This window comes from Akebia trifoliata, chromosome 10 (genome assembly GCF_017979445.1).
Source record: "Akebia trifoliata isolate Shusen 1 chromosome 10, ASM1797944v1, whole genome shotgun sequence".
Classification (NCBI taxonomy): Eukaryota; Viridiplantae; Streptophyta; class Magnoliopsida; order Ranunculales; family Lardizabalaceae; genus Akebia; species Akebia trifoliata.
In genome coordinates this window covers 25028568-25042573 of record NC_141384.1, presented here as the reverse complement: position 1 = coordinate 25042573, position 14006 = coordinate 25028568, and the positions used below count along the sequence as shown (strand labels likewise).

Here is a 14006-nt window from a genome sequence, read left to right as displayed (position 1 = left end):
GATGAATGACTATATGCTTACTTATAGGAGATTAGATCATTTAGAAGTGATCGGATACTCAAATTCAGATGTTATTGGATACTTTAATATTAGAAAGTCTACTTTAGGTTTTGTATTTTTACTAATGGGTAAAGCTATCTCAAGGAAAAACGTGAAGCAAAGTATTACTACTTCATCCACTATGGAGGCTGAGTTCATGGCATGCTTTGAAGCCACAAGTCATGCTTTGTGGTTGTGGAATCTTATCTTAGAATTTGAGATCGTCGACTCTATAGCCATGCCGCTAAAGATATATTGGGATAACATTGCAATTGTATTCTTTTTTAAGAATAGAAAGTACTTGAACGATGTGAAACACATAAAAGTCAAGTACTTGATTGTTAAAGAGAGATTTTATGAACAGTTAGTGTCAATAGAGAACTTAGTACAACTTAAATGATAGCTACTAACAAAGGGGTTATCACCCAAAGCTTACACAAAACATGTTATCAAGATAGGTTTTTTGGAGAAATCTCTTATGTATCTAAAATTTCTTAGTTTGAAGCGGTTACATAATTGACATTAACAATAGTACTAAATATAATTTTATTTATGCTTATTTTTTATTTTCAATTATATTATGTTCATATTTTATTTTGGATTTAAGTAATATATGAAATGTCATGAAAAAACAAATAACAATGGCATAATTAAAGGCTATATTAAAAAGGATATTAATGGTGTGATACATAGAAGTATGACATAGATGACATACAACATCCATGACTCTCATTAGTGTTTAACTAGAATATAATATTATAATATCTAATTAAATATTAGGATTATCGACAAGATTTTAAAATTCGTGATCACGTGTAAAAATATTTTTGATTATAAAATTCTAAATTGAATCTTTTTCAAAAGTAAATTATTTTCTAAAAGAAAATTCACTTTAACATAATCGATCTTATGGGCTAAGTGGGAGAATTTTTTTTTTTTTTTTTTTATCGATAAGCTTAGGCTATAAAGGGCCCTACCCTAATATATTAAAAAAACAGGCTAATGCCAAAAAAAAAAAAAACAAACATTCAAATCCTACAAGAGGATATTATACAACTCCACAGGAGCATTCGAAGAATAAAAAAAAATTTAAATATCATGAGATGCATCCCTCCTAGCTAACCAATCGGCTGCTTTGTTTGATTCTCTCCACGAAAACTCCAACTCAACGGAATTGAAGGCACGCATAGTAGCTTTGATCTCTCTAACTATATTTATAACTCTCTATGGTGTATTCCATTCTTCTTTAATCCCTTGGATAGCAGTTAGCGAATTTGAATTTACAATTACATCCAAGTAACCTCTCATCCTCAAGTGATTCAATCCATGAAGAATTGCCTCCAGCTCTATAGATACAATATCTGTATGCATTGAAAGACCAAAACCAATGGTAAGCAATTCACCACTATTATTCCTTGCTATAAAACTAATTCCAACGCCATTATCTGATAATGACCCATCAGTGTTCAGCTTTATCATGTTCATTGGAGGAGGTTTCCATCGAACCTTTCTATTCTCCTTAACAACCAACATTCCATTGCAAGCCCATATCTGGACCAACCGAATAACAGTAGAGTTAAACGTTTTTATTCCTTCAAGCTTTCCACACACATCAGCCATAACTGTGTGGCCTCCAATTGATCTACATGTTTTAATTTTTGACTTGCACAAGGATTCTACCTATTAGAGAAACATCAATAATTAATGATAAATCGTAATAATATTAGAATTAGAAATACTCTTAAGGTTTTAATAGGAAACCTTGATGGATAGGAATCCTATTAAAAGAAGATCTCTTAGTCTTCTATTTTCATCAATTTAAGTGGATCGACACCCCATAATAGACACATGCACATGCATAAAATGTGAGAAGAGATTGGATTTTTGAATCGTGGTGATCTCCATTAATCATTAGAACCCTAATCGATTCAACATAGAGAGGGGAGAAAATGTAAGTTTGAAAAATTAAAGAACACGTGGAACAAGGCTCACGACTTGGGGATTTGCCATATCGGGTCATTGGCAAGTAGATTATAAAAGACAAATTTCTAACTATATCTTGGATCATCAATTTAACTTATGGCACAAGGTAAGTACCTTAAACTCTTGATCTTTAGGAATGTGAATAGGTTTCTTGAGATATAAAAATGATTCTCGATCTTGATAAATTATATATTTATAGTTATGTGGATAAAGATTTAAAATGGTATAAATCTCATAGAAGGTGCCACTTACCTAAGTTAGTAAGACTTGAAGAGTATTGATCTTATGACTAGCTAGGTTCAAATGCCATTTGTAGACACGTGATTTCGTCGTTACGATGACCACATCTACTAAGGTTAGGAGTCGCCACCATTCATTTTTGTAAGTGGGTGTGAATGGTCACCCGATGTGCATTTTTTAGAAAATGTGACATTTTTGGTGTTTAGTGACTCTCGATGGATAGGAACTAATTGAACCTTGAAATTCGGGGTAAGCAGCTCGGTTGAAGAAAATGGAAGGTGTTAGGCACCATTTTCTCCCCACTAAATAGTGGTAACCTCAACTCAACTCGGTCATTTTAATCGAAAATACAAGAATAAAAACGAAAGTGCCACGTATTGATAATGTGTACCCTAAGTAGGGATTTATTTTTGGCTCGATCATAGGATCATCTCATTGAAAGAAAAGATCCTAATGGATCATTTGCCTTGAGATCTATTCATCTTAAATCCATTTAAAATAAATGAAGAGGAGGGGGGATAATAGAAGAGGGAGGAGGAGAGGGTAGAGAGAGAGGGGAGATTGCGTTGAACCCACCTTGTATCTTCAATTTCCTTCTTTTTCTTCTTAAAGTCTTTTGAGTCCTTAGTGATGTAAAAAGATGTGATTATTTTTTTGTAGAGGATTAGTATGAGATTGGAGAAAAGATGAGGAGAGAAGATGGATTTTTTGTTTTCTTTTTTTTTGTAATAGTGGTTAATAGTGAGAGTTGGGGGGATAATTTTTGTAGTGAAAGTTGGGGGTTTTTTTAGGAAGAGGATGATGGTATTTATAGATGATGATTTTTTTTAGGGGTAAAGTTGGGTGAAATGAAGAAAAATGATAGAATGATTATAAGTTTGAGAAAGAAATGGGTGTAATTTAGAGGAGATTGAAGGGTATTTATGGAAGGGGGTTAAATGGGTGAGTTTTGACCCAAATGGTTTGGATCCTACCCAACCCATTAGGGTGGAGTGTTTGGTGAGGTGAGTTTAAGATGGTGGTTGTGATTAAATGGTATTTGGTTTAAGAGAATTGATGATTTAAAGAGGTGGTTGGTGATATTTTGGGAGGGTGAGGTAGATGATGTCATGTGTCAAAGTGGGTGGAAATGAAGGGTTGAGATAGGTTGATGTGAGAGGTTGAGTGTTTGACTTGAGAGGATGGTGTATGTTTAGGTTGTAGATGTGGGTTTTGTAGGGAATGATGAGGGTAGATTAGGGGAGGTATATGTTAGGGTGTGGGTAGATGTGTTTGATTTAAGAGAAAAAGTGATGGGTTGATATGTAGATAGATGAGGTTTAAATAAAATTAATGGGCTAGGTAGTTGGATGAGGGAGGTGAGATGGGGTGATGACATGTGTCATATTTGATTATCAATATACTGATTGGTTGATGTGGGTAGTGATTGATGGGTTAGGGTTGTGGGTTGGATAATGAATTAGGTATGGATAGTGGTTTGTGGGCTTTTAGTGTATTGGGCTTGAGGTATTTGCGGATTTGGAGGTGGAGCGGTAGTAGTAGAGAAGGGGTAGGCATCCCAAGTCTCACATTTTTTAATTTATTAATTTTTTTGAGATTTTTGAAATTATTGAATTAATCAAAATGTCACATTGGCAAATCAGACTTTTTTAGGCCCGTTAGTGAACTTTATAAAAAATTTAGCGTTTTTTATTTTGGAAGAGGAGCGGTGAATATTTGGAAAGCGGAGGATTGGCCGAGTCCTCTTGGCGGGCCTCCCAAACCATTAGGAGGTCTTAGAGGCCTTGGTTTAATCAAAATGTCACTTTTCAATGACTTGGGCCCTTGAGGCCCGTTGGCCCATTTATTTGGAAAATCTGTATTTTTGGGCCTTTTCGAGTAGTGACCCGTTTAAATTGAGGTATCTACACTATTAAACCCACTTTCACCATTGTGGACCATTGATCTCTTACTTGCCTAGTAAAAAAAAAAAAAAGAGCAATGTACCCCCCACATCCCTTTTGGGATGAGCTTAGTCCTATGGTTGTACGCAACGATTCGTCAAAAGTTTTTTAATGTGCAATAGGGTAGTTTAGAAAATGACCCATTTTTGAACACGTGGTCGGAGGGAGCAAACTCCTATCGCTAATTTTACTATTGAGCCAACTTCTTGTGGGTAAAAGCATTGTATCTCATTTACCTATATGCCCTAATTTTAAAGTTTTTTCTTTTCTTTTATAAGCAAAGAGTCATGCAGGAGTGACATTGAAATTGACATCGTTTCACACATTGGTGTGCAGATAACCATAGAAGCTTTTCATTCGTTTCTCAATGAAAAGCATTTATGGTATTGAATCCACATCAATAATGTGTGAAACGATGTCAATTTCAATGTTATTTCAGCCTTCTCCATAAGTAAATTGATTGTTTATTAGTAATTATAGGTGAGGTAGAGTATGAACCCGGGCTAATTGTTTATTAGTAATTATAGGTGAGGTAGAGTATGAACCCGGGCTTTAATGAACTTAGCACGCTGACACCTTCAATAGTTTTAAGCGGTGTATGAAAAATAATTGAATCTGATGGTTAAAAATAACCAATCAATTTGATTTTAATTTTCAACATAGGTTGATTAGTTAAAATAATGTTATATGAAATGTAAAAAGAAAGGGGAGAAAAGTAGCAACCCAAAGTCCTAAACCCCTGGAAGTAAAGAAGGTTAAAGTTTTTTAAGGAGGCAATTCAAACTTTTTCTAATATCAGGGAGGCAAGTCAAATATGCCTAATTTTCCAAGGAGGTATTACCATAGAGGTAAAATTATTGACTTTAATTGGAAGCATTTTCCATAACCTTAACGTGCCATTGTATCTGTTGACTCTTTCCATGGAAAGAGTAGTCGTCTCTCTCCCATTAGGTAGAAAATTGTAAGAGATTCTTGTTTCTGGAACATCTTATATGTGACCCTTTCTGAGTTCTGGGTTTGATACTTTGTTTGACTAAGCATAAACAAAACCCTAAATGGCGAAAAAGCTCCCTTAATTAGCACCTTCCTATGTCTTGGTTCTCTTGGCCTGGCCTCTTATAAAATTAAGCAAGAAATTCACCTCTGTCCGATCATCTACATCTCCCTCTCTATAATTTCACAAGCAAAAGAAAAAGATGAGAACAATAGAGGTAGCAATGCATACACAGCTTCTTATGCTTCATATCATCCTGTCATCATCAATGGCCATCGCAGCATCTCTATCCTTGCCTGGATGTGAAGAAAAATGCGGAGATGTGATCATTCCTTACCCCTTCGGCATCGGTGGTGGATGCTATATGGATGTTGGATATAACATAACATGTGACACCAAAGACAATTCCAACCCGAAAGCGTTCCTAGGTGGTATACGTACTGATAATGTTGAGATTCTAAGTATATCGCTTGTTGACGCACAAGTTATCATCGATGGCACTGTTAGCAAGGACTGCTATGACAGCCAAGGAGAAAGAATTACTTTCGAACGGACATCAGTCGATTTAGGGGATAGCCCTCTAAGGTTTTCATCCACCCGCAACAAGTTTATAGCCCTAGGGTGTAACGTCAATGCCTTATTCGCCGAGTATGAGAAACAAAATTTCCAGAGTGGGTGCACGTTGGTTTGCATCAATGAAAGCAGTTCGAGTACCGAGGAGTCTTGCGCCGGTATTGGTTGTTGCAAGACTTCCATTCCCCATGGACTTAAGACGCTTAACATAACTCTTGATAATGTATACAATGTTACAAAGGATTTCCCAGGGTACGAAACATGCAGCTATGCCTTTCTAGCTGATGAAAACTCGTTCAAATTCAACTCATCCTATCTACCCAGTTATAGTAGACTCAATTTAACTATGTTGCCCGTGGTGCTGGACTGGGCGATTGGGAACCAGAAATGTGAAGACGCTAGAATGTATAATCCATCATCTTATGCTTGTCGTGCGGAGAATAGCCACTGTTATAATTCCGATAATGGGCCTGGATATCTGTGTAACTGCAGCAACGGTTACAAAGGCAACCCTTACATATACCAAGGATGTGAAGGTTAGTTTTTTTAAGCTTTCTGTTGTTCATAGATATACTTTTTTTAAGTCAGAAAACATGTTTGGTGAGTAATCAAGAAATCGTCAACACCTGGTTGATATAGCCAAGTAATCTCAATATCATTCATGAGCGAGATGAGACGTTATAACTAAGATCTCCCTTTCTCTTTTTCTTTCTTTAATTCTTTCGCTCAGTGAAACATCCAAAAGAATTCTCACCTCGTCGGATCGGATATAATGTGGTGATTTGTCTGAACCCATACAAAATAAAAGGGAGTACGACTTGTCTGAGATTCATGTCGGCATCGTTCATGGATGGATTGTTGTTTCCCGATATTGAAAATTATGTAGGCAATTGACTTCTAGACTTCTGGAAAAAAAAAAAAACGAAAAGTCAAATAATAAATAAACTTTGAAACACTCATCCCACTTCAAAATGTATAGAAACTTTTTCTTTAAATTACACGTGGTGTTTCTACTCCCTATACCCTAAGGTGGTAAACTGATACTGCACTGGAAAACTGCGCTGACAGCACAAGTGGCAGTGGCCATGGGCAGAGAGCTATAAATTTCTTACCTTTAATCTCGAGGAAAAAAATCTGTGGTTCTCTTGCTTGTTTTCACTCTTCACAAATCCACAAACTATTCTTCAGTTCATTTCACCAAATTGGCAAATACACCTACACTTTCTAAAAGGGCTTCTAAACTCCAGAAGATTACTTCTTAGCATTGTCACCAAACAATTAATGTTGTACTCCAGTTTTCAATAGAAGTGATCTGAAAGCTAAAACTTTGCTAATTGTTAAGTGTTTTGAGTTCAACTTGGCTAATCTGACTTATTTTTCTCCTGCTGTCGATGGGCTGAATTGATATAGATATTGATGAGTGCGAAGCTTCACCCTGCGTAAGGCCAGAATTTTGCGATAACACGAACGGGAGTTATAGCTGCAAGTGTCCAAAAGGCTACCACGGCGACGGTAAAACTAGCGGAACTGGCTGCATTCGTGATACAAAACCATTTCCAGTGATGCAATTGGTGGGAGGTAAATATCAATTTTAACAAGGTTTTGAAAGGTGAAAATACTAAAAAGGATGAAACTCTTAGTCGAATAAGCTGGTAATATCGGATACGATAATAAAATTAATTTATATGCCTGTGTAAAAAAAATCCGTAGTGAATTTATCTTTGTACACCTTGGGTTTTAAGACATTCCTATTTTGAAATATCAAAGAGGGTAAGGAAGATTAGTTTAATGGTGCATAAATACTTTAAAATCGAATCCAATTATGTAGTATTTGAAAAATGTTCACCTGACTTTGTAAAACACTCGTTTTGAAAACTGGTTTCCATGGCTGCTAAACCGACTTAGAATGGCTGATCCCGAGTTGGCTTGGCCATTTTGGTGATACCATTTCAGTTTTACTGATTCAGAGGTTTTCTTGTTAACCCATTGATTTCAAAATCCTCGTTGAGTGAAAGGCTTTTGTATGCAGGTACTGGTCTTGGGATTTTGTTCGTTATTGTTTGCGGCTCCTTCTCATATCGAGCATTCAATCAAAGAAAACTTATCAAACTCAGAGAAAAGTTCTTCCAACAAAATGGAGGTTTGTTGTTGCAACAACAAATCTCTTCACGGAATGGTGTTTCAGAGATTGCCAAGATTTTTACTGTGGAAGACCTAAAAAGGGCGACTAACAACTACGATGAGAGTCGAGTTCTAGGCCAGGGAGGTTCTGGTACTGTGTACAAAGGAATTTTACCTAATAATAGAGTAGTAGCCATTAAGAAGTCCAAACATATGGATCAGAGCCAGATCATAGAATTTATAAATGAAGTCGATATTCTTTCCCAAATCAAGCATCGAAATGTGGTGAAGCTCATTGGTTGTTGTTTAGAGACAGAAGTTCCATTGTTGGTTTACGAATTTGTTTCTCATGGTACCCTCTTCCATCACATTCATAACGAGAGCCATGGAAGTAGTCCTCTTTCTTGGGGACACCGGTTAAGGATTGCAGCCGAAACGGCAGGTGCATTAGCTTATTTGCATTCCGCGCATTCGACACCAGTCCTTCACAGAGATGTCAAGTCCGCCAACATACTATTGGATGAGAATTTCACTACGAAAGTATCCGATTTTGGAGCTTCGAGGTTGGTTCCTCTCAATCAAACTCAAATGACTACGCTTGTTCAAGGAACCTTAGGCTATTTGGATCCTGAATGTTTTCAAACGGGTCAACTAACGGAGAAAAGTGATGTTTATAGCTTTGGTGTTGTTCTTGTGGAGCTTTTAACAGGGGAGAAGCCCCTTTCATTGGAGAGAGCCGAGGAGCATAGAAGTCTAGCTATGTTTTTCATTTCTATGATCGAAGAGAACCGTTTCTTTGAGATTCTTGATGATCGAGTAGTAAATGAGGGTGACAAAGAGCAACTACTGGCAGTGGCTGAGCTAGCAAAGAGATGCCTAAAAGTGAAAGGGGAAAAGAGACCCACAATGAAGGAAGTGGCAGCAATGCTCGACAGATTGAGAAAGTACCAAAATCATCCATGGGCACAACAAAATCAAGAAGAGTCAATTTATTTTCTTGGTGAACCATCAAAGTCTTACAGTAGTGTTGATGCACCTGCACCTGGTCAAAATAGTTTGGGAGATCACTTCATTCTTGAATTAGAGATGGCTCGATGATCATTTAGTAAGACATCTTCACTAAAATTAAGTTGAGTCATTAATTCATTTCTACACATGGTGTTTGTAGTTTTAATGTATGAAATAGTAAACCACTTGTGATCTAGGTTTTATGTTTGTGTTTGATCATGTTGGACAAACGTGTATCATGCATTAGAACAATATTTATTTGAGTCATGCTGGGGTGACACAGGATTTACTGTGATTCTCACAATTCTGATGTAGACATGCATACATTACCGTAGATGGTTTTTACTCGTATCGTGAGGAAAAATATCTATGATTATATGCACATCCCATATCAGACTTGTGAGAATTGCACTAAATATTTTTTTGTCATTTCAGCATTTTCCTATTTAATATCAGTTAGGATTCATTGAATTTTGGCTTATGGTCAATCCATGGCTTGTGGGATTGCATCTTAGTGGGACAGATTTTTGACGACCTTTTGTCACATAAGATAGAAGAGCTAGAGATTTAAACCGCAGACCTAGATGTTACATTTTTATTTAAAAAACTCCCGTGGGAGTTCTAACCCCAAGGGAATTTTACTTTATGAAGTATGTTACCATCAAACCTCACTTTTAAGGGTGTCAATGGGTTGGTTCCGGTTCGGTTCCTATGATATTTGGAACCGTAATCTTTATATTTTATTAGTTTCAGTTTTTATCGGTTCCGATTCTGATTTTAAAATAAGTGAAATCAAAATCGAAATCATCAAAAATCATGGGTAGCCGTCGGTTCCGATTCTCAATAATCGAATGAGAAAAATTATATCAAAATCATTACAGTAAAAAATTTCTTCTAAAAAATAACATATCATTTGTAAAGTATCAACTTAGTAATAATTTTTTCTACTAAAATGATGATTTAATGACTTTTATTTTCAAACATTAAAATGTATTTCCTTTATGAGTAATAAATTTAAAAAGAAATGACTCTTCTTAAACTCAAATAGTTAGTTTATATAAAATTTGAAGAATTTTATATCATATATGTTAATTTTAAAATATAGGATTACCTTGAATCATGTATAATGTAAAAAATAAATGACAAAATAAATCGGTTTCGGGTGCCCGTGGGTACCAATAGGATAGAACCTAATGATTCCGGTTCCTATCGATTCGGTTTCATATTAGACCCGACTCTAATCAGTTCCAATAAAAAGGGAACCATAATCAATTTTGGTTCTGGGTAAATGGGTACCCATTGACACCCCTAGTCACTTATCATGGTTGTTACTCAGCAAACCTTTGGAGTGGGGATCTATATCCTAACATTCAAATTAAGACTGTTAATTTGTTACCAAAATTAACTTGGAGTGGATCCTAACTTCATCAATTTATGGCATCCAAAAATATAATTTGAGTATCAGACGCCATAAGGTTAAAAAAGAAAAAAATCTAAGTACTTTGAAAGAAAAAAATGTTAATTTTCACCATTGAATTTTAGTTTTTAATATGAGAGTTCGTAACCATCCATTTTCAACACCTTTGATCAAGTTATAAAGGATTTTGTTTTAATTTTTGTTTATTTTGAATCCAATTTTTTCCATAAAATCTAGAAAGTTGTGGTGTTGGATTGCAAATTTAATGATCCATGGGGGCCCAACAATCCCTAGTATGATTTGAAATCTTAGCAAGTTAGTCATGCTAGCCTGATTCATTGAATTTTGGGTTTTGGTCAATTTATGATTTGTTGGAACTGTAGTTTAGTGGGCCATTGATGATAGAATGTCGATGACATTTTTTCACAAAAATAAAATAAAGGGTAAATTACAATTTCACCCCTTGTGTGGCATAATTTTATGTCGATCGCCTAACATTTTGACAAGTGCACTTACCTTCCTTGTATATAGTTATCTAAGGGACTCGCTTATCCCGGCCCCTACCATCTACATGTCGTCAATGCAAACGGTTAAAATTGATTTTCATTTTATAAAGATTAGTTATTTGACCCTTTTTGAAATACTTACTTATTTAATAAACAAAAATATCATTGTGAAAAAATGAGTTCATGATCAACATTGTAAACGAATGGACGGTTGCATTTTTAACTTTCGTTTTAAAATTTATTTTTCTAAAACAAAAAAGGTAAAACAGTAAAATGACACCTGAATTTTAACACCCTATAAGGGGAGATAAACAAAATTATCAAAAGTTAAGGGGTTAATATGAAATTATGCCAAACTATAGAGGGTAAAACTGTAAATTACCGTAAAGCAAATTGCTAGCCCCAGTGGCACATCTTCTAAGGATCTTAATTGACAAATGCGCAAAGGGTGATGTGGGGCATCCCACTTATTAATAAGGTCATGGACCATAACTTTTGGTTTATGGTCAATATATGGTTTGCTGGAATTGTAGTTTTGTAGGACATAGATGAGAGAGTGACGATGACCTTTTTTTTCACAAAATATAAAATAAAATAAAGGGTAAATTACATCGATCTCCTTGTGATTTGGCATAATTTTATATCGATCTCCTCTCATTTTGACAAATGCACTTACCTCCCTTATATATAGTTATCCAAGGGACTAGCTTATCCCCTGCCATCTACTTGTTGCCAATGCAAGCAGTTAAAACTGATTTTCATTTTTATAAAAATTAATTATTTGACTTTTTTTAAAATATTTATTTTTTTAATAAACAAAAACATCATTGTGAAAAAATGGGTTCATGATCAACATTGTAAAAGAATTGACGGTTGCATTTTTAACTTTCGATTAAAATTTATTTTTCTAAAAGAAAAAAGATAAAATAAGCAAGGTAAAACAGTAAAATGATACCAGAATTTTAACACCCTCAAAGTGGAGATAAACAAAATTATCAAATGTTAAGGGGTCAGTATGAAATTATGCCAAACTATGGGGGTTAAAAGTATAATTTACCCTAACGTAAATTGCTAGCCCTAGTGACACATCCTCTATGAATCTCAATTGACAAATGCGTAAAGGGTGATGTTAAAGACACCGAACGTATTAATAAGGTCATCCACCGTAACTTTTTGTTTATGATCAATATATGGTTTGTCGGAATTGTAGTTTAGTGGGAAATAGATGACAGAGAGTCGATGACCTTTCTCCACAAAAAATAAAATAAAATAAAGGGTAAATTACACTTTCTCCCCTTGTGATTTGGCATAATTTCATGTCGATCCCCTAACATGTAGACTAGTGCACTTTCCTACCTTATAGTTATCTAAGGGACTCGCTTATCCTCTTCCATCTACTTGTCGTCAATGCAAGCAGTTAAAAATGATTTTCATTTTATAAAGATTAATTATTTGACCCTTTTCAAAATATTTACTCTTTTAAGAAACAAAAACATCTTTGTGAAAAAATTCATGATCAACATTGTAAAAGAATTGACGTTTGCATTTTTAACTTTCATTTTAAAATTTATTTTTCTAAAAGAAAAAAGATAAAATGAGCAAGGTAAAACAGTAAAATGACACCGAGATTTTAACTTTAGGGGAGAAAAATAAAATTATCAAATGTTAAGAGGTCACTATGAAATTATGCCAAACTATGGGAGGTAAAAGTGTACTTTACCCTAAAGTAAATTGCTAGCCCCAATGGCACATCTTCCATGAAGCTTAAATGACAAATGCGTAAAGAGCGATGTTAAAGGCACCCCACGTATTAATAAGGTCATCGAATATAACTTTTGGTTTATGGTTTGTTGGAATTGTAGTTTAGTGGGGCATAGATGATAGAGTGTCGATGACCTTTTTTCACAAAAAAATAAAATAAAATAAAGGGTAAATTACACTTCCCCACTTGTGGTTCGGCATAATTTTATGTCGATCCCCTAACATTTTGACAAGTGCACTTACCACCTTTGTAGTTATCCAAGGGACTTGCTCATCCCCTTTCCTCTACTTGCCATCAATGCAAGAAGTTAAAAATGATTTTCATTTTTATAAAGATTAATTATTTGACCGTTATTAAAATATTTACTTTTTTAATAAACAAAACATCATTGTGAAAAAATGAGTTCATGATCAACATTGTAAAAGAATGGATGGTTGCATTTTTAACTTTCGTTTTAAAATTTATTTTTCTAAAAGAAAAAAAGATAAAATGAGGAAGGTAAAACAGTAAAATCAGATCTGAATTTTAACACCCTCAAAGGGGAGATAAATAAAATTATCAAATGTTAAGAGGTCAATATGAAATTATGCCAAACTATGGGGGGTAAAAGTGTAATTTACCCTAAAGTAAATTGCTAGCCCAGTGGCACATCGTCCATGAATCTTAATTGCCAAAATGCGTAAAGGGTGATGTTAAAGGCACCCCACGTATTAATAAGGTCATCGACCATAACTTTTGGTTTGTGGTCAATATATAGTTTGTTGAAATTGTAGTTTAGTGGGATATAGATGAGAGAGAGTCAAAGACCTTTTTTAAAAATAAAATAAAATAAAAGGTAATTTACACTTTCCCCCCTTGTGGTTTGGCTTAATTTTATGTCGATCCCCTAACATTTTGACAAGTGCACTTGCCTCTGTTGTAGTTATCTAAGGGACTTGCTTATCCCCTTCCATCTACTTGTCCTCAATGCAAGCAGTTAAAAATGATTTTCATTTTTATAAAGATTAATTGTTTGACCCTTTTTAAAATCTTTACATTTTTAATAAACAAAAACATCATTGTGAAAAAATGGGTTCATGATCAACATTGTAAAAAAATGGACTGTTGCATTTTTAACTTTCGTTTTAAAATTTATTTTTCGAAAAGAAAAAAGATAAAATGAGAACGGTAAAACAGAAAAATGACACCTGAATTTTAACACCCTCAAAGGGGAGATAAACAAAATTATCGAATGTTAAGGGGTCAATATGTTTAAAACATTTTTTGTAATAGTGTAGAACACATACAACTTTGTATGTATGTGTTTGAGTTGTCCAAGTATTGACTCACAAAAGGTGATTCTTCTCAATGGACATCCAAGTCTAGAGTATTAAAACATAAATTTAAACGTGCTTCGTAATAACTTGCAATAAATCCTTAA

At 34.7% G+C, this 14006-nt stretch overlaps 1 pseudogene; it reads left to right on the top strand.

The window, feature by feature from the left end:
- Positions 1-5422: 5422 nt before the first annotated feature.
- LOC147393409 (putative wall-associated receptor kinase-like 16 pseudogene) lies at positions 5423-9068 on the top strand (annotated as a pseudogene).
- Positions 9069-14006: the final 4938 nt, after the last annotated feature.